This window comes from Herpailurus yagouaroundi, unplaced genomic scaffold (assembly GCF_014898765.1).
Source record: "Herpailurus yagouaroundi ecotype Mexico unplaced genomic scaffold, PumYag 210, whole genome shotgun sequence".
NCBI classification, from domain to species: domain Eukaryota; kingdom Metazoa; phylum Chordata; class Mammalia; order Carnivora; family Felidae; genus Herpailurus; species Herpailurus yagouaroundi.
The window spans coordinates 16,682,843-16,702,078 of record NW_024412441.1 but is presented as its reverse complement, the minus strand read 5'-3'; the positions used below and the strand labels follow the sequence as shown (position 1 = coordinate 16,702,078).

The window sequence follows — 19,236 nt, the reverse complement described above, 5'->3', positions numbered from 1 at the left end:
AGTTAATTATTTTGCCTCTGCAAAGAGTTAAATGAATCTTCCCAATACTATCGGTTAAAACAATGATTTGTGCTACTTCTGGATGAGAGAAATTTGAGCAATTTCTCTGAATTTGATTACTCTCCAGATTGTAATTTGTTTTTGCTCAAACCAATTAATGCCCCTGAATGATTCTTCTATGTTTTATAGCAACACTTCAAGCTAAAATCCGAAAGAATGAATTAAAAAACAAAAACAAAACGTAAAGTACATGGAAAGTTTTGAAAAATTCCAAGAAATTACAGATTTTTGGCCTGAAAAAAGAGCACAAAAGAGCGAGGAATATTGAGTGTTAGCAATAGACCCACCCCAGGGAAGATTCTTTCCTCAAATCAAGACTGCAATTAGGTAAATTGAGTCATATATCAGCCAACCTACAGCATCCAAACAGACCATTGTCAGCCCTATTTTTAAATACCTTCAGGGAAAGTTTTACATCCTCCTTTGGTTGCCCCAATGCTCATGTTAGTGTCACAGTTAAAAGTACTTAAGTATAATTATACTTTTTCCTGCTGCAACTTAATTTCATTTGCTGGTTCTACATGCCAGGGAAATAAATGAATCTATGTCTAAAAGCATAACTTTCTGACTTGTGTCTAGAAGATATTCTGAATAATAAGAAAACAAACAACCAAATTAAAAAAAACAATGGGTCAAACTCTGAACTGACACGTCCACAGAGAAGATAGATGGATGGCAAATAAACACATGTACAGATATTCAATACCCTTAGTCATTAGGGAAGTTCAAATTAAAACCACATAGAGATACTACAGGACACTCACGAGAAAGACTAAAATTAAAGACTGAGCATATCAAGAGCTGGCTAGGATATGGAACAACTGTAACTCTCATCCTTTCCTGGTGGGAATGTAAGACGGTACAACCACTTTGGAAAACATCTGACATAAAAAGTTAAACATACGCCATCCATACAACCCACTCACTCCACCCCTAGGTGTTTATGCTAGAGAAATGAAAACATATGTCAATACAAAGACTTGCATATAAATACTCCTAGCACCTTTATTTGTAATAGTCAAAACTATACATAGCACAAATGTCCAGCAATAGGTGAGTCTATAAAAAAAATTGTGATACATGGGATACTATTCAGTGATAATAGGAAACAGATACACATAGTAACATGGATAACTCTCATCGCTTAGTCAGGGTTCTAAGTTCAGGGTTTCTGGGGTTAAAAATATGCTGTAAATATGCTGAGTGACAAAGGCAGACAAAATAGAATGCATAATGTAGGATTCCATTTATGTGAATGGAAATTAGGAATGCAAATTAGTCTGTGGTGACAGAACACGGAGCAACAGCTATTGCCTGGTGATGGGAGCCGGGAGGCTGGAGATTACAAAGGGGCACAGGAAACTTTTGTGGGTGATGGATATGTTCCCTATCTTGACAGGCATGATGGTTTTATGGGTATATAAACTTATCAAATAGTATACTTTAAACATGTGCACCCTATTTTATAACCAATTATACCTCCATAATGCTGGTTTTAAAGAATAACCTTTCACGCACTTTAGAAGTCACCAAACTATACACATCCCGTCTGGTTTTCCCTTCTCTGCCTCCAATCCCACCTGCACATCATCCCAAGTCTTCCTTTCCTTAGATCAAACAAGCCCAGCTATTTCCTTTGAACGTTTATGACCAGAATTAACTTTTCCTTGTGCTCTCTTAAATCAATGAACACCGAAATCGTAATGGTTAATCGTATAAGAATAAAAGAACAAAAGCTATTTTTTTCTAGGACAATGCCTCCAAATCTTCCACATGCTGTTCTAGGACATGCTCAGTGAGATTAAGTGACTTTGCCCAAGTTCAAAAAGGGGGGTGATTGAACAAGATGGGATTCAGAGTCAAGTCTCTGTTTCTACTGCCCATGCTAGTTGAGAAAACCAGTGCACCTCAGCTATAAGACGTTTTTATCACACTAGGATTAAACAGCCGTAACACATGTTAAAAGAAATTCAATTTCATTACACTTACGTACACTTGAAACTCAAACCATTCAACCAAGCACTGCCAGATTTGTTGGGCCAGCTTTAATAAACACATCTGCATTTAGCAGCGGGATTTTCCATGTGGTTATTAAGGTTAAACAGATTTTCCCCCATCTTGAGTAGATTAATCCTGCTTCCTAATATCTTTTATTTTTGCTTATTTTAATATTTTGCTTATTCCATAGTGAAAAGGCAAATTTCAACTTATCCCAGTTTGAATCATGCCAAATTCTAAGAAGACAGAAGCCAAGGTAGTACACTGTTATTTAATATAGTCTAAATGAATACACAATGGAGACTGCTGTGCAAAGTTTAAAGATGAAACAAAACTGATCACACACACACACACACACACACACACACACACACACACCCTACCACTAATTAAAAATATACTAGTGTTACAAGTATACAATTTCAGTGGTGGTATTATCTTTGTTCAGAAGCAAGGTACAGTGCTATATGACTAAAGCTCTCCAGCATTTAATTAGGTTACTAATTATAAGGAGAATCACATTACCTTTAAGTCCTCCCCTGGATTGTGACTAAGGCTTAATACATTAATTTCACGGTGATTGTATTTTAAGATGGGGAACATGTCAATGAAGAATTCTGGCCACATCCTCCAACAAGTACATGTGACTGAAGGTTTGGGCTGTCACACAGCTTGATACATTTAACTAGGGAAAAAAATCACGAATTCCCACTTTCCCACTGCTAATTTTAGTGGCCAAGAGATATCTTACATTGCATTTTAAGCAAAAGTAGCATTCAAGGGAATCTTCACAGAAGGTATACACGTGAATGTAAAAAGAAAGAAGAAAATTTGTAAGCAATATTTATTTATTTCCATTTGAATTCAATTAATAAATTTAGCCTCAATTCAGTATCATCTTACTCCCCAGGTTCCCTCCTGGCCCATCAAAAAAAAAAAAAAAAGTGCAAATTATATGAGTCATTCTTCAATCATGCCAAGGATATAACCTTCAACCTAAGATTAAAAATAAAGTGCTATGTGTGATATTCAATACTGTTCAACTCCTGGGTGCTAAGATCTAATAAATACAACATTTCAAAGGAAATTAAACAATCTGGATCACTTCCATTCATCTTCGTGATTTCATCAGTAGATTTCTATGGCTTTGGTGACATTTGCTAGTATTTGGACGCTGGGTAAATTGGTGGAATTTGCCATCATTTAGTTTATAATCTGTATCACCACTTTGTACAAGGCACAGAAAAGTTCTCTACTCCCCTATATACTTCAAAGCATTTCATTTATTGTTCAAATGATTACTCTGACAAAACCATTAGTCAAGAAGAAAGTAAAGAAATCTTGTTTTTTAAAGGGGAGATTTTTAAAGATGCATCTTTCACACCAGACTGCTTTAACCACCCATGCTATTTCTGGCAAAATCTTTATTTCCTAAAAGAATACTTTTTTAAAAAATTCCAGTTTTTTTTACCTATAAGAAAAGGTCAGGGCTTATTTTTACTGGTTTCACTCAAAGTGAGCTTATATATTTTAAATTTACTTTAACTTCTTCCTAGGCTCCTATATTTTCTTGCCTTTTCTAAGGAAAACACTAAATTTGAGAAAAGTATTGCTGAAACCATGATGAATGTCTCACGACCGCCTTCAAACGATGGTAGGAATAAGTGCATAAGCACACACATACACAGGGGAAGAAAGCATCTTTTAGTCAGGGTGCCGGGTTCAGGGCTTCCAGGGTTAACAAGAGAAAAAGTTTTGGGATCTGAACAGGGCTATATTCATATTTCTTTCTTTTTTTCTATCCTGAAATTCATACTGCAGCTATGTCACCAGGGAACATGTTTGCAAGGCTTGAGAAGTTTCTTGGCTTAGCAAAAAGCAAACAAACAAACAAACAAAAGGCAACAGTGTAGTCCGCAAAAAGAACCCCCATCACCAGTGAAGCCGAAAGAGCTGGCTGAGTCACAGGTCAAGGGCCTTATAGCAAAAATGGGTTGGACTGAGGATACAACCTAACAGGAAAGCATAAGGTCAGATGTGAGTTTAATTTGGTGAAGAAACATGTGCCTGACCACTTAATGGCTGCCAGATACCACAGAAGAGGTTCACTTAACTCACACCACTTCTGGTCGTGGAGCATTTCAGTGCCATTCTTTGAGAATCAGAGCAATAGATGCTACTATTCTAGCCATCAGGAGACCTTATTCCCTGCTTTTGTTACATTTGTAGAAGGAAAGTGGCTATAGTGGTTTGGAAGCAATCATTTTCAAGATAGGGCTCTGGCTCTCCCAATCCCCAAATTTCCCAAGTACGCCCATATGATGGTGGCGAAACAGTCTCTTCACCATGTGAAGGTTCTCTGTGATTCTCTGTGCTCAGAGTCTCACCGCTTTTAAAAGAGTGAATAATGCCTCATATCCAACAACAATTCCATTCAAAATAAAGTGGACTGTGCAGCCCAAGCTTTGGTATTTCCAACCGTGACCAAAGTACTGGAGCTATTTATTCATTTGTTCATCTATTTTTATTGTGGTAAAATACAGATAACATAAAATTGACACATTCTTAAGTGGACAGTTCAGTGGCACTGAGTACATTTTCCAAGCAGTTTCAGAGAATTTTAGACTCTGGCCTCCATGTCTAGATACGCATTCCCTGGTTGATACTCAGGGCTTCACAGTGAATAAATGTCATTCTATTTCCAGGTAACTTCTCAGCTAAGTATTCACAGTCAGAGTTCACTCAACACACTAGGGTTTGCATGCTTGAGGTGAGGAATGAACCACCAAACCCAAGCATTTGTCCATTTTCTTCCAGATGGAAGATAGAAACTCTGGTAGTCTCCTCCTTGCCAATAAACCTTTTGGAAAATAAGGAACCCACTATTCTGACCTTTGGGATTTTTATCAACATCAGACTGCAGTTCAGAACACAGACAGGAAACTGTCCAAGGAAAACATGCCCCCAAATGAACAGGACATAAACAGAGCTGTAACTAGGTAATAAATGGTAGGGACTTGACTCCCCTCACTTCACTTCTCTGATAACAATCTGGCATTTTATCAGCAGGTCTTTTATCTGGAAGGATTCACTGTGTTCTGCTGCCTGGAACTATTCTGGGAGGGGACAAAGACAAGCTTTCATCTTGGAAAGGAAATGGAACCACATCTAGAAGGCATAAGGAAGAGTCAGAGCTGTTAAAAAACCTTCAAGTCTCTCCCTGCCAGAAGGAAGAGGTACGTAGAAAATAGGAAGCCCCCGTTCACTGAAGGCAAGAGAGCAAGTTCTGGTGGGAAAGAAGTCACTGCAGTCCTCACCCATATCACACATGTGAACGTGGCAACTTGCTTTCTGCCGTTGTTCCAAGTTCTGCATCCTCTCCCCACCACCGACCTTATCCCTTCCTCAAACACTTCCCCAAACACCCAACCGATGTCTTCTATTTCTCTTCCCGTCCAAACCCAAGAAACTTAAACTAAACCATATGGTGGTATAACTGACTAATAATAACTTAAAAGTACTATGTCTCACAGTGGGATTTCCATTTTAGAAGGGATCAAAACCATGTACTTAAATAATGAAAAGTCTATCTGTGAAACTCAAAATGCAGGAGGCATCTGAGAAAACTGGGTGGGTAGAAGGCACCACTTAAGGCTTCTGAAATCGTTTCAGATAGTTTTCAACTACCTTAGGGGTAAAGCTGGCCCGGGTGAATGGCTATGGCCATTAGGCTACTGGCCCTCTGAGTGGCTTCATTCCGAACATGAAAAGGGACCATTAGGGAGGTGAAATTAATTAGTAGTAGAAAGCATTCCCTTATCCTCCCTCCACACACGGCCATTCCACTCAGCCCTCATAAAAACATGTCACGGATTGGTCGTGGAAGGACTTGGGAAAAACAGGGCTTTGAACTCCCCATCCTACTTAGAACCCGGGAATATTTACCCAGGGTTGAGCCAGGGTGGCCGGCCAGTTCCAAAACCCACACAGCCTGGGGATTATACACCAGAGCACAGCTTCTGTCAGGCTGTGTAGCAATCCTGTGGAGGCCCCTTGGTCCTACTCAGGGCTCTCATGACAGATGGTTCATAGCAGTACAGACAAGGGGACGGCACTAGGAAGCCTCTCTGCTGGCCAGTTTTCAACAGGGCCTTCTAGCAGGACACGACATTCTAACACTGGTACTTTCAGGACGTGTTCAACCATGCAGCAGAATGCAAATCCCGCTCCGGTCTTTTCAAGTTTTCCCTAAATCCGGTTTTTATTCTGGCTCTGAACTAAATTCTTAAATCATGCAGGGGGAAAAAAATGGGCACAAAGTGACTGAATTATATTAATTATATGGCATGGAGGCTCAGCTAGAAAACAAGAATTACATTTCTTAAGTTTCCCTTCACTAGACTTATGCAGGTTATAATTAGTATTAAATGAATTTCACTTTTCATTTCATCCAAGCTGAAAAGAAGCTGAGCCTTAAACTCTGTCTTTAGAGAAAAAAAGAGATTCTTCTGGAAAAAAATAAAATAAAATAAAATAAAATAAAATAAAATAAAATAAAATAAAATAAAAATAAAAATAATAACAATTAAAGTTAAGCAAAAAAAAAAAAAAGATCAAACCCACACTACTTACCCATCACCCAAAAGGACCGCCTTAAGACACTCATTTGTTTAGTGTTTGAAAATATTTTCTACCCACTGCTTGTCTGTGTGACACAACCTTCAGTAACAATTCAGCTTTTTCTTGGCTACCTGGATATATTTCCATAGTTTCTACCCAGGTGGGCTTCTCCTAAATGACTGTAATAATCAAAAACAAGATGCTTATTTATTCAGCAGCACCCCTCATACAAATATGTATTTTTGTTAATGCTCTGGACATTGTAGAAACCAAATAGAAAAATCTCATTCGTGTGGGCCTGCCTAATTTTGATTTTTTTTGCTTATTTAGACTGAGAATGAGCTGCAGTTTCCCTTTGCGACTGAAAGTTTTCATTCAAAGTTAGGGAACATGTGGCTATCTCTTGGGGACCAGTGGCCAGGATATGAACATGCCAGGCCAGGAATTCTCCGATACAAAAGAAAACACAACCCTGAGGGTACATCTCGCTCCTGGTGTGCCTTCCAGCAGGTTTCGGCTAGTAATTTTTGGTTAGTGAACGAGCAAGGTAGGACTGTGCACATGAAAAATGCAAACCTGAGAAAGAAGCAGGGTGGATTTCAACTCACAGTCAGAGGCCTTGTGGCGTGGGTTGTCTGCTACTACGGCAACCCGGTGCCGTTGTCCGGCCACTGGAGCAGCTACCCGAAGTTACTCTATGCAGTTTGGAGTAACGGAACTTTCATATCATAATAGTCAGTGATTTGAACACGTCACGATTCAGACTTGCCATTTTTCCACATTAAGTGTGGGGTTACCACACAAAGAAACGTTGACAATTTTTCAAAATTTCAACATATGCTGGCTGATAGCGTTGAGATTCTATTTTCTTTCCAAGAGAATCAAAAGAGGATGATCGACTAAGCTGCTGTGTGTGAAGGTACTCTGTAAATATCAAACTTTTACCTAAATGTTTGTAGCTGTAAATTTTTTTCTTTTTCTTTCAGTAACTTGGGAGGTTTTCAAAGTTATGTGAAGTTTCGACTGTGGAAACTTAGGATGGTAAAGACAGATGAAAAATATATTCTCTAACAGTTTAAAAGTTATAAATAAAGAGGAACCCACAAATAATCTCATTAAGACTTTATGCTTCTTGGGCCTCAAGACACATTTTTCTCTTTGCTAAGACACGCACAACTGTGCAATGACCCATGATTTCCTATTCTAAGGAAAACTTCTTTTGTAAGAAACTCTCAGTATTTCTCAAGAATCTCAGAACTTCAGTTGAGCCAGTCTTATTTAGCAACCTGTCACAACCACTTGGGCTTAACTGCGAGCTTTTCTTCCTTTTCTACTGATTTCAGATTAGGAAATGAGACCACTGCCAAAGCAATGCCCAAGATGGGATGGAGGGAGAGCTCAAGGAAGCAAAGTGAGTCCAAATATTTGTCATTCGAAACTGTAGGTTAATTTGGGCATGTGGAGAACTAACTTGCCATGTAGCATCAGAAGCAGGCATATTGTGGTGTTAAGCATTAGTGTAGCTAAGGGAGTGGCAAAGAGCCTGGGTTCTGGAGCCAGACTGCCTGGGTCACATCCTGGCCTTTTCACTTCCTAGCAGTATATGACCTAGGGCACATTTCTAAAACTTCCTACAACCCAGCTTGTCCTCTCTGGAGGATGGGGATAATAACATTACAGACCTCTCACAGTGTTGTCATGATGATTAAGTGAGTATGTGTCAAGTTCTAAAACAGTGTCTGGCCCATAGCTAAATATTATCATTTATCACTAATTTGATGGAACAAATCAGGGCAAAGAAGACAGGGACCAAGAAGCAGCATACCAGAAAGGATAGTCCATTAGACCAAAATCTTATCTGTCTGATGCTCCACTGTATTTCTATCGTGCCCAACACACAACTGATGTTTGCAGTAAACACCTATTGAGTAAATGAATAAATGAATCAGTTCTTATAGACTGACTCCTCAACGATGTTTTTACTGTGGACATATGATGCTTACTCTTTTGGTGCCTTGGCTTTTCTATCTCCAAAGAAAGGTACCGACACCTGCTACCTTGCTATCTCAAACTGATGGTCGTCAATAAGAGAAAAAAGGCAAATCATTTCAAACTTACTGGAGGGATATATAAGTCAGTGACTTTTTTTTTCAATGTTTTTATTTGAGAGAGAGAGAGAGAGAGAGAGAGAGAGAGAGAGAGAGAGAGACAGAGCCTGAGTGGGGGAGGGGCAGAGAGAGAGAGGGAGACACAGAACCTGAAACAGGCTCCAGGCTCTGAGCTGTCAGCACAGAGCTCGACGCGGGACTTGAACTTGGGAATGGCGAGATCATGACTTGAGCTAAAGTCAGATGCTTAACTGACTGAGCCACCCAGGCGCCCCCCAAAGTCAGTGACTTTTTAAAGCAATGTTCCTTTGTTAGTGAGTACATATGAACACAATGACATCGGGAGGACCCTTGTGATACCCTGAGTCCTGATTTTCTCTGACTACAGCTGGCCCGATGGAATGTGATGTTAGACGTTGTGCTAGGCCCTAACAGATGGCTGTTTCAAGCCTCAGGGTGCAGAGGAATTACCTGGAGACTTGTTTTGAAATTGTGACTTTTAGGTATCTATGGGACATGCAGAAGGAGTTGTCCAGCAGAATGCTGAATCTATGATTCTGTACGAGTTCTAGATCTAGGACACCGCTCACTGTATGTGAGAAGCAACCCCAGATAGTGCAAGCAAAGTGAAAATGAAGAGAGTAGAGGGCAGGGCAAAGAGGCACACCAATATTTAGGAGGAAGCAGAAAGAAGGGGTCCTGCCAGAGGAAGAAGATATAATGGCCAAAGAAGGCCACAGAGGAAAGAGCGTCACGAAGAAGGGGATGTGCAGTAGTGTCAAATTCCACAGAAAGGGAAAGAGGGATGAGCACTGAAAAGCATCCAGAGGCTTCTATGACTAGGTCACTCCCACTGCACCCTTGTAGGGGCAGCTGCAGTGAAGTGGCGGAAGAGGCATCCAGGGTGCAGTAGTTTAAGGAATGACTTAAGGGGGGGAGGGTGGGAACGGAGCCCGTGAACACAGAAAACCTTTTCCAAGCATTTGGCTATAAAATACGGGTGAGAACTATGGGGGCAGGTGGGGCGGGCGCCTCCATGGAGAGTCTAGGCCTAATGGCCTCTAGTTTCTCTTGCAAATGGGAGGTGACAAAAGTAGGGGCACTGGGTTTAGGCAACAACACAAAGTAGGCCCTCAGCAAATATATTTACGGGACAGATGAACTGATGACAAGAGTACTCACAAAATAAAGTGAAAGACAAGAATAAATGGTGAAGAATAAATCTGTAGCTGGTGTGGAGGGGAGGCAAGAAGCACAGTCAAGAGTCTCAGGGCTCAAGGCAAGTGAAGAAAATAAGATACGAAGGAAAAAGTAGAAGGATATGGGGGTGAATGCATCCTGGGCAGTTGATGTGACTAATGTAGCTTGTTTTAACTAGATTATAAATAGACTGGGAAGGGTCAAGGCCCAGAGGAGAGGGAGGAAAAAAACTGTGCCAGTCAGGGAAAGATATCCCAAACATGCTGGGTCATTTTAAGCCTACTATAATTCATCTTTGCCTTCCTACTCTATTCCCTAATTTGTATTTGCTGCCTAAAGAGAAAGACCTACAGTTTTTATCTTAAAACACTCCCTACCATGTAGGATAAGATGACCGCACATCAGTCAGCATTTGGGACTTGCTATTGTCAAATCCTTCAGTTCAGCATTAAGAATGCCTGCTGAGCACCTTGGCTACAAGTCTTGAGAAAATAATTAAGACTAAGGAAATAAAAGCTCCTTAGGGAAAGACATTAATAAAATATTTTGAAATTTAAATGTTACTATATTTGTAAGAGTTTTCCTCCTACTAGTTATTATTTCCATATGCCTTAAATGTATACCTCGGAGCAAATACTGTCCTTTATTAAAATTAGCCAAGATTCTCTACCATCGGTGTCCCTTGTTAAGCAGCAAACCATTTATTTTCTGAATTTCCTGGGTCATCCTTGATTCAAGTGGAAGCAAGGCTCCTTACAATGACTTCCAAGTTATGAATCATAAAACTCTCTACCACAATCTTTCTCTTGTTAGATCCAACAGTCTACATAGTAGACAGCATGGCTTTTCTCTTGTTTTGCATGAGCTGCTAATCACCATGGGAGATTTCTGGAAGCCCTCGAGAAAGAAAACTGAATTCCCTTCTTTTCCTGCCTTGCTACTTGGGAGAGCCTCCTGAACTTCTCCAAGAACACTGGCACTCTTCCCCTTATTTACTGGCCCTTGGCCCTTAGTGTATCTGTCACATAATTCGGTGGTTAAAATTCACTATGTCAGGTGCAGAAGCATGGGTTTTATCTCACTAGCTAGGCCATAAGTTCTTCAAGGATGAATGCTTTCTTCCTTTACTTTGCATCTTACCAGAGACCTAACGCTAGCTAGGTATGCAATGGATATTTAACAACTACTTTGTTAATCTATTAACTGATTGGATTCTAACTTTTAGAGTGAATGGCAGCAATAGGCCATGGATTATCATCATTATCAAATATTTCACCTAAGAATGAAGCTGTTTGCAGATCAAATCACTTGTTCTAACATGACCTGAATTGGCCTGTTGAAGTAGCAGATAACACCGAAGAAAAGCTGGTCTCTACAAGTTTTGTTTTTTCAGCTTGCTTTGTCAATGCATTCCGTAAGAGGTGAATTCCTCATTCCTTTTGCTCAAAAACATATTTAGAAAATGGTCTTAAAGAGATCTGGCACCAGAGATGAAGTTGGCCAGGCCCCTCTCTAGGAACTAAGAGATAAAAATCAGTGACAGATGACAGAGTATCCTTTTATGCCAGTACTCCTTGCAAAAAAAGCTACACAATACAGGAAACATGATTTGATTTCACATGCTGAAGCTCAGCTACCCCTGGGTAGAATTCAGAAGTTCAGAAGGCCATGAGCACAGTACTCCACATGAAGCACTAGGTAGACAGGGTGAAGGTAAAAAGGAGATGGAGCAGATAGCTGCATGAAGTGTGAATTAACCAGCATTAGGAAACAACCTTCCAGTCTCTGCTTTTAGGTCCTCCCCTGTATAAGGCCTAAAACTCCAAAACCAACGGTCATTGCTTTATTTAAAAATGTATGCCTCTATAATACAACAAGTAGTCCCAAGGAAGTTAAAGACTCGGGTCTTTAACATATCTGTATGAAAGGAAGAAGTGAGCACAGGTTTGGCTTAGAGGCAGAGGGGAAAATGGAAAAGCCAGAAACCCCCCCGAGGGGAACTGAACATCTGCACCTTGACATCTTGCCCAAAGCTGGAACTGGTATCAGGGTCACATTAGTAAAACCAGAGGTCAGAGTTTCCACACACTGATAGGATGGCAGTTCCCTTCCCTTCATGCCTCCATTGCTGGCAGATCAAGATGGTATAGGGACATTTCTGACCTTTAAGCCCAATCTCTAAGGCTCGTGGAATTTAGCAGTAACCACGGGAGGGGTGGAGTTCTGCTGGACCTCCAGGCTGGCCAGGTGGGAACAAGCTCTCCATTAACAGCACCAGCAAAGACCTATTCTCAGTTGTGTCTTCTTGTAATGGGCTAGGCTTGAGGACGCTTGTGTTCTCTCTATAGGCATCTCTGTTCAAAGAAGATCCTTCAGGAAGTTTGGGCAACAAAGAGTTATCTATTTTAATCACTTTTCAGAAAAGCATCTCTGACTCTTCTCAAAGACTCAGATGTTCCTTGTACTTGTCAGAAAACAAATGTGGTTTAGGCCAACATCTGGAATGGAGAAAAATATAGCAACCACAAAAAAGATAATTAAATTAATAAGGAATGCTTTTCAGACATAACATCCCATAGGCCAAAAAAATGTTTTCAGAACTATCCAGAACAAAGTTATAGAAGCTACTTAGAAGCTAAATTTAAGTGAATTAACTGCTGGAGGGCACCCTGTAGGAGTAGACCACTGTGACCTTGTGGGCCATGACAAGAATGGCACCCCAACAACCTGAGTTGTTCAGCTGATCTGAAATAAAACATCTCAAAAAGATGCCCTGCTGGTCATCTCAGATGTACTACAGAAAGCCCAACAAAGGATCAGTTTTTCTTGAATGCTTTCAATGACCAGCAGCTCAGCATTATGGAAATCTGTTCACTCTCTTGATGGAGAATGCTAACTTTCACAAAATTCTTCTTTATGTTAAAATCTGAAATCTATCTCTTACTTTCCCATTGGGAGCACAAGAAAGAAATTATGTGCCTTCTGCCATATGGCCGCCTCTCAAGTGTGTAAAGACCATTACCATGTTGCCTCTAAGTCTTTTCCAGTCTAACTATTTCCAGATGTTAAGCTTCCTCCTCATCTTGGTCACCTCCTCTGGATAAATATTAGTTTATCAGTGACCCTCCTAAAATGGGAAGCCCAGAGCACAACAACACAATAGGCACAAGGATGTAGGTTTAATCTGACCAGAAGAATTCAGGGGGACTACAGTTTCCACTATCTGGAAGCAGCAACTGCTTCCTCAGGGCTCACCAGGAAAGCCTACTCCCCAAGATGTTTTCATAAAAACTGCTAGGGAGCCAGACAGCTCTCATCCTGTAGGTACACAACATTGGCTTTTCTTTAGAAAATCAGAATATGCTACCTATCTCTACTAAATGTCATCTTGATCATCTCAGCCTATCGATCCAGTCTTTCAAGACTCTTTTGAATCTTGTTTTTAAATTATGAACAATGTCAGACATATCAAATACAAAATAAGTATACAGAATACTATGACAATCAACCACTTGCCCAGAACCTACCTTAAGAACACACCACAAATAAAATTGAGGCTCCTAGTATACACTTCCTCAAGTTTATCCCCTTCTTCCCCAGCCACATAGAAGTAATGGCCACTAGCCTGAGTTTGCGTTACGCCCATGCTTAAAGACTATTTTGAACTTTGATTCTATCACCACTTATATTTATGTTATATACAAACCTGATAAGCACGTGACCTAGTCTGTGTTCGTTTAAGTAAGTAATTCAAATGTTGAATAAAGCAGCATTGCCTTCATCTATCGGACTGGCAATCCCATCAAAACAGTGAGCTGACTCAGACATGACTTATTCTTAGGGAATCCTTACTTGACCTCAGCAAACAAAGTGTAAAGCTCTTGCAAGTAATACATTGAATGACTCAGTCTAAAACAATCAATATCAATACAACTGTTTGGTCACTGATAAAGTATGCCTTTCCCCTTGTCTTTTAAAAATCCTTCTGCAAGCTCCCAGCAGAATATTCCCATCCCACATTTCACCCAAATTACTGACATGGATCTAGGCTCATAAGTACCCGAGGCTATAAGTTACCTGGGTCCAGGAATTTGCCATCAACAGGACGATAGTGCACTCTTTTTTAATCTGCTCCCCTGCATCTAGCTACAGGGCCTTCCTTCCAGTTTACTGGTTGGGACAAGCCAAAGCAGAAGTTTAAAAAGGCGGCCCTCTTCCTATCACCATCAACCCCTTCCTCTGTATAGAATTTTTCTTAAAAAGCAAACCAAAGGGACTTTTATCTGCTATTTTGTAAGTAGTATTATCCCCATTATATAGATTGACAGCCTGAAGCACACAAGGGCCTTCTTATTCATGCCATAATAATCGGGAAGGCGTTTTTATAGATAGTTCTATGACTTTCAGCAAAAACAAAACAAAACAGCCAAAAACAAAAAAACACAACATCACCCTCCTTCTTCCATTCTTACCAATCCAGTCTCCTCTTGTTTAGTGCTAAACCCTGCAGCAGGTGGGTCTCCAGAGCAGTTTGCCAGATAGCAGTCAGGGAAAAGGGCTTCAGAGGCCAGGAAGGCCTCAGGTCACAGGCCCATGAGGCAGGAGAGGACCTACACAATATCTAATACTTTAATCTGATACATAAGGAAACAGAGGGTCAGAGAGGTGAAGCAAAATAAAAGTAAATGTCAGAGCTCCTACAGACTCCTCAAAGGCCAGGTAAAACACAAGACCCAGCAGACCTTCCTTTCTACAAAACCATTAACCAGTGAGATATGAAATGTGGCTCCAATACTGGAGGACTAGGAGTCCCTAAGTATTTCACAGATACACAGATCTGCTAAGATACAAAATGTCTCAATTTACAATTACTCTCATTTCTAGGTTAATAATTCAGTCTCTGTGCCCAAACATGGGCAAGGCAGAGAAAGGTACCAAGGAACAAAAACAAACCAAAAAACCCAGAGTGGCTTCTACATGGAAAGAGGTTAAGATTTACTTGAAGAGAATAAGCACTGAGCATACAAATTATGTGATGATACAATAATGATGAATACTAGGATAAGAGGTTTAAGGAACAAATGCTATAGCCATTCAGAAAGAGAGATGAGCCAGGCTTGAAGTGAACAAAAAGGGAGGAGGGCAGGTCTTCCTTTCCAGCAGTGTTTTAGCAGCCCTCTGCCTGTTTATCTCTCTGTAAGGCAAAGTCAGCCCTCTACTTATCTACAAGGATCCTGGGAAGACAGAGCAGATAGAAATGGGCCTCCAGCCTTGAAAAGGAGTTCCCAGTATTACAATCACAAATTGAAGGTAGAGGCCATCTATTGTCTACTGCAAAAACCCCAACTCTACACCAAGGAAAACAAGTTTCTTCAACTCCATAACATGGGCAAGGTGTAACATGGTAATCCTTGAATTATGTAACTTTAGAAGACCAGAAAACAAGGGTCAATATTATTTCTCAATATCACAGGCTTAAAAGGCCTAACTCTTAGTATTTGTACCTCCTACCACCCTTCTTCCCTTTTTAAGACTGGTACAATCCAAAGGTCTCATGAAATATTTTTTAAATGCATAAAACATGTATTTTCCAATTTTTTTACTGTTGGCTGGGTTTTTAAATATCTCAACTACACAAGTCAGCACAGGTCCCTATAGGTGATTTCCACTGCCATGTATTTAAGATTGTATTGTTATTTGCACCTCAATATTTTTCAGAGAAAAGAACGGCATATTTCCCTGAAAAGTTATCTAAGGTGAAATGACTGGAGGAAAGACATATTGAAAGTCCTTCACAATGAAAATGAGCCCCAAATGAGGGGGGGGGGTGTTGCAGATCCTTTTGAAAGCACCCAGAAGAATGAATAAAAGGCAGTGGAGGGGTATCTCTCATGGGTATTAATCCAATGCTGAGATGTGTTGTCAGCAATAGAAGGGGCTCTCTGTCTCAGTGGACACCCTCACACACACAGGTACACACGGGTCTAGAGAGGGGAGAGATCCTTGTCCAAGTGTTGCAGCTGGTCAGTCAGTGGCAGAACTCAGACAGAACCAGGTCTCTAAAATCCAGGGCCTTTGCTCTGTTCAGGACTCCACACTGTGGTCTAGGTTTGGGGCATACTCAGTTTCCTATAGCTTTTCAATTCAAACTTGAAACTCCTTTGTGAAAGGGAATTCAAAGGTACACATACAGAGATATTCTGGTCTGTAGAAAGCCCTAGACAAGCAGGACATATTCGGGGAGCCAGTCAGGGTCCCCTTTAAAGTATGAGTCACTCTGCTCTGTGGTATTTGAACTAAAGGGTGAATGGTCTTAAATGTAAGGCATCATATTTGCAAGGTAGAGGGCTGTGAATCTGCACCCAGCACAGCAGCAGACACATAAAATACCCTGGGTTAAAAAACAAACAAACTTGTAAACAAAACATTGTGATTAGCATTATCATTTCTCTTCCAAGATGATGCAACAAGCATAACTGCAACAGGCATCACTTTGGAAAACCCAAATCAGAACTTCTAAGGTTTAAGTCAACAAAGCAGATCAGCAGATACAAGCTTATACTCCCAAATGTGGGAAAAGGGACAAAAATACAAACAATACCCACAGACATCTTACAGAGAGGAAGGAAATGGCAGGTATGTATACATAAGTCAAAGGGAAATAAGCTGTCACTGGGGCTTTTAATCTTCTTATTGTGCAACTCACTTTAGCATGGTCAGAGCAACCTTTGTGGTACTCCTACTAGCTGAAGAATTTCTATTTCACTAAACGCAGACTATCCAAGAGCCTGATTAGACTCTTCCAAGTACTTAAATTAACACCGGCAATGTTACAAAGATAAAGCACTACCTATCCACTCATGCATACATCCATCTTTTCAGCTATTATCCCAAGTCAAAATAAGCCACTCTTTACCATCACTAGAACTGCAAATATTGCCTAAAATAATAGGCAATCTTTCACTTCCTTCATGAATAATTTTCTCAGAAGTAATTTAAATCAAATGTGTATACTTTTATCAAATTCAGTATTTTTTATTTATTAAAAAAATTTTTTTAGCATTTATTCATTTTTGAGAGACAGAGTATGAGCAGTAGAGGGGCAGAGAGAGAGGGAGACACAGAATCCAAAGTAGGCTCCAGGCTCTGAGCTGTCAGCACAGAGCCCAATGGGGGTCCAAACTCACGAACCGTGAGATCATGACCCGAGCTGAAGTTGGACACTTAACCAGCTGAGCCACCCAGGCACGCCTAAGTTCACTATTTGCTAAAAATCTGTTTTTGGCTCATCTGCCCAGAGTGATTGTGAACATTTTAGGGTAGCATGGGGTTGCCCCTGTACTAGGTTGATGAAACCCCAAACTGGAGTTTTGACTGAACTCCAAGTCTAGGATCCTTCCACTTTATCATAAAAGATGGTCAAGAAAGTTAAGCCAGCTTCTCCATACCTGGTCACAGACCAACCCTGCTACCTCCGGCAATGATCTTGCAGATGTGAGCCTGAGAGAAAGGCTGCATCTGATCAAGCCATCCTCACCAGTGCTAGTGGGGACATGACTTCGACATTCTAAAAACAGCCTACACTCAGATCCACCAACTCCGGATCTTCCTCCCTCCTCCTCCCTCCTAACTGCTCCTCCTCCCTCCTAATTGCCCAATCACTTACTCAGTGTAGCCACTACTCTTGGCTACACAAAAGGGAGCTGGTTATTTTGGTGTAATAGAAAGAGTACACCCGACACTCTTGACAACCCTATGTTCTTGGGTTCATATCTAGCTCTGTACCTGACTTGCTCTCTGAACCTCAATTTCCTCAACAGGAAAGTGGGGGTGATAACACCTCCTCTCAGAGTCATTGTAAGCAAAACGCCCAGTTCGGTGCCTGGCAAATAGTCAAGGTTCAACAGACGTTGGTGTACTTCCTGCTAACCTCTCTGCTCAGAATACTCTTTTGCTTGTTTTCTGCATTCCTGGGTCAAAATCTACTTCTCATAAACCTTCTGAACAGCCTAATCAAGTACCAAGTATGAGCCGACTACTGTCTAGTTTATTAAAATTGTGTGTGCAGGGGTAGGGGAGGGGTTCTGATAATGTTTAATGTTTAATATCCCAAATTTAATCTTGGTACTCAAAGCGTGATCTATAGACTAACAGCATCAGCATTACCTGGGAGTCTGTTTGAAAGGTAGACCCTTGGGCCCCACTCCAGACCTAGTGAACCAGAATTTATGAGATTCCTAAGTGATAGGTTACCTCTTAAAGCTTGAGAAAACTGCTCTATACCACAAATGGACATTCATTCGATAAATCAGAGCCTATTGATTCTCTAAGGAATCAATTGTGGCACTCATGCTATTTGCTGGCATTCGATGAATCTTTATTTGGGTAGAAAGCAACCACTGACCAAAGCATTTTCCCTGGAAGGGCAGTAAAATGGATACTTTGTGCCTTTTGAGTTTAAAAAAATGATACATTAGGGCTCCTGGGTGGTTCAGTCAGTCAAGCGTCTGACTCTTAATTTCAGCTCAGGTCATGATCTATCGGTTAGTGAGTTCGAGCCCCATGTCGGGTTCTCTGCTGAGAGCATGGAGCCTGCTTAGGATTCTCTCTCTTCCTCTGCCCTCCCCACCCTCTTGCTCAAAATAAACTTAACAGAAATAAAAATAAATTAAAAACAATACACGGAGGACACTGGCTTTATGGCAATATTTAAATAATCTATATTAATGTGATCTTTGTTATATAATAAGTGCTTGGAATATAACAAGATGAGCATTCTGATTATACTAATAAATATACTGAAATATACTGATTATACTAACAAATAGCAGGAAGGATACTTTCAAAGTAGTAATTTCTGGTTTCTAGGATGCAACACATAACACTGGTTAGTGATGAGCTTCCATAAATTGAACGTCCTCAACACAGGATGACAAAGTTCTAAGGCACGTCTTTGTTTCTAATGGATGCTGTGATTCTGACCATGTGCCCTTCTCCCCCGCCCCATCAATCTGCTGAAACATTTTTCAGTTCTTTCCAGTTACGTGTGAAAGTACAATTTTTAAATGCTCCTGAAAGTAAAAAATTTACGACCCAAATTCCTAAAATGAATCACCAAAATGCTGGATCCAAGAGACTGGTAACTTTGTGTATCAGGAAACAAAAACCAATCTGAGTGAGTCATCTCTGTGATCAGAGATAACAACACAGCCACAGCCAGAGCTTGGCGCAAACAAATGGCTACAGCAAT

General features: G+C 40.5%; 1 protein-coding gene across 7 annotated transcripts in view; it reads right to left on the bottom strand.

Annotated features, from left to right (window-relative positions):
- THADA (THADA armadillo repeat containing) overlaps window positions 1-19,236 on the bottom strand; it is a 329,917-nt gene that overhangs the window by 164,169 nt on the left and 146,512 nt on the right. The gene's annotated exons all lie outside the window — the stretch shown is intronic.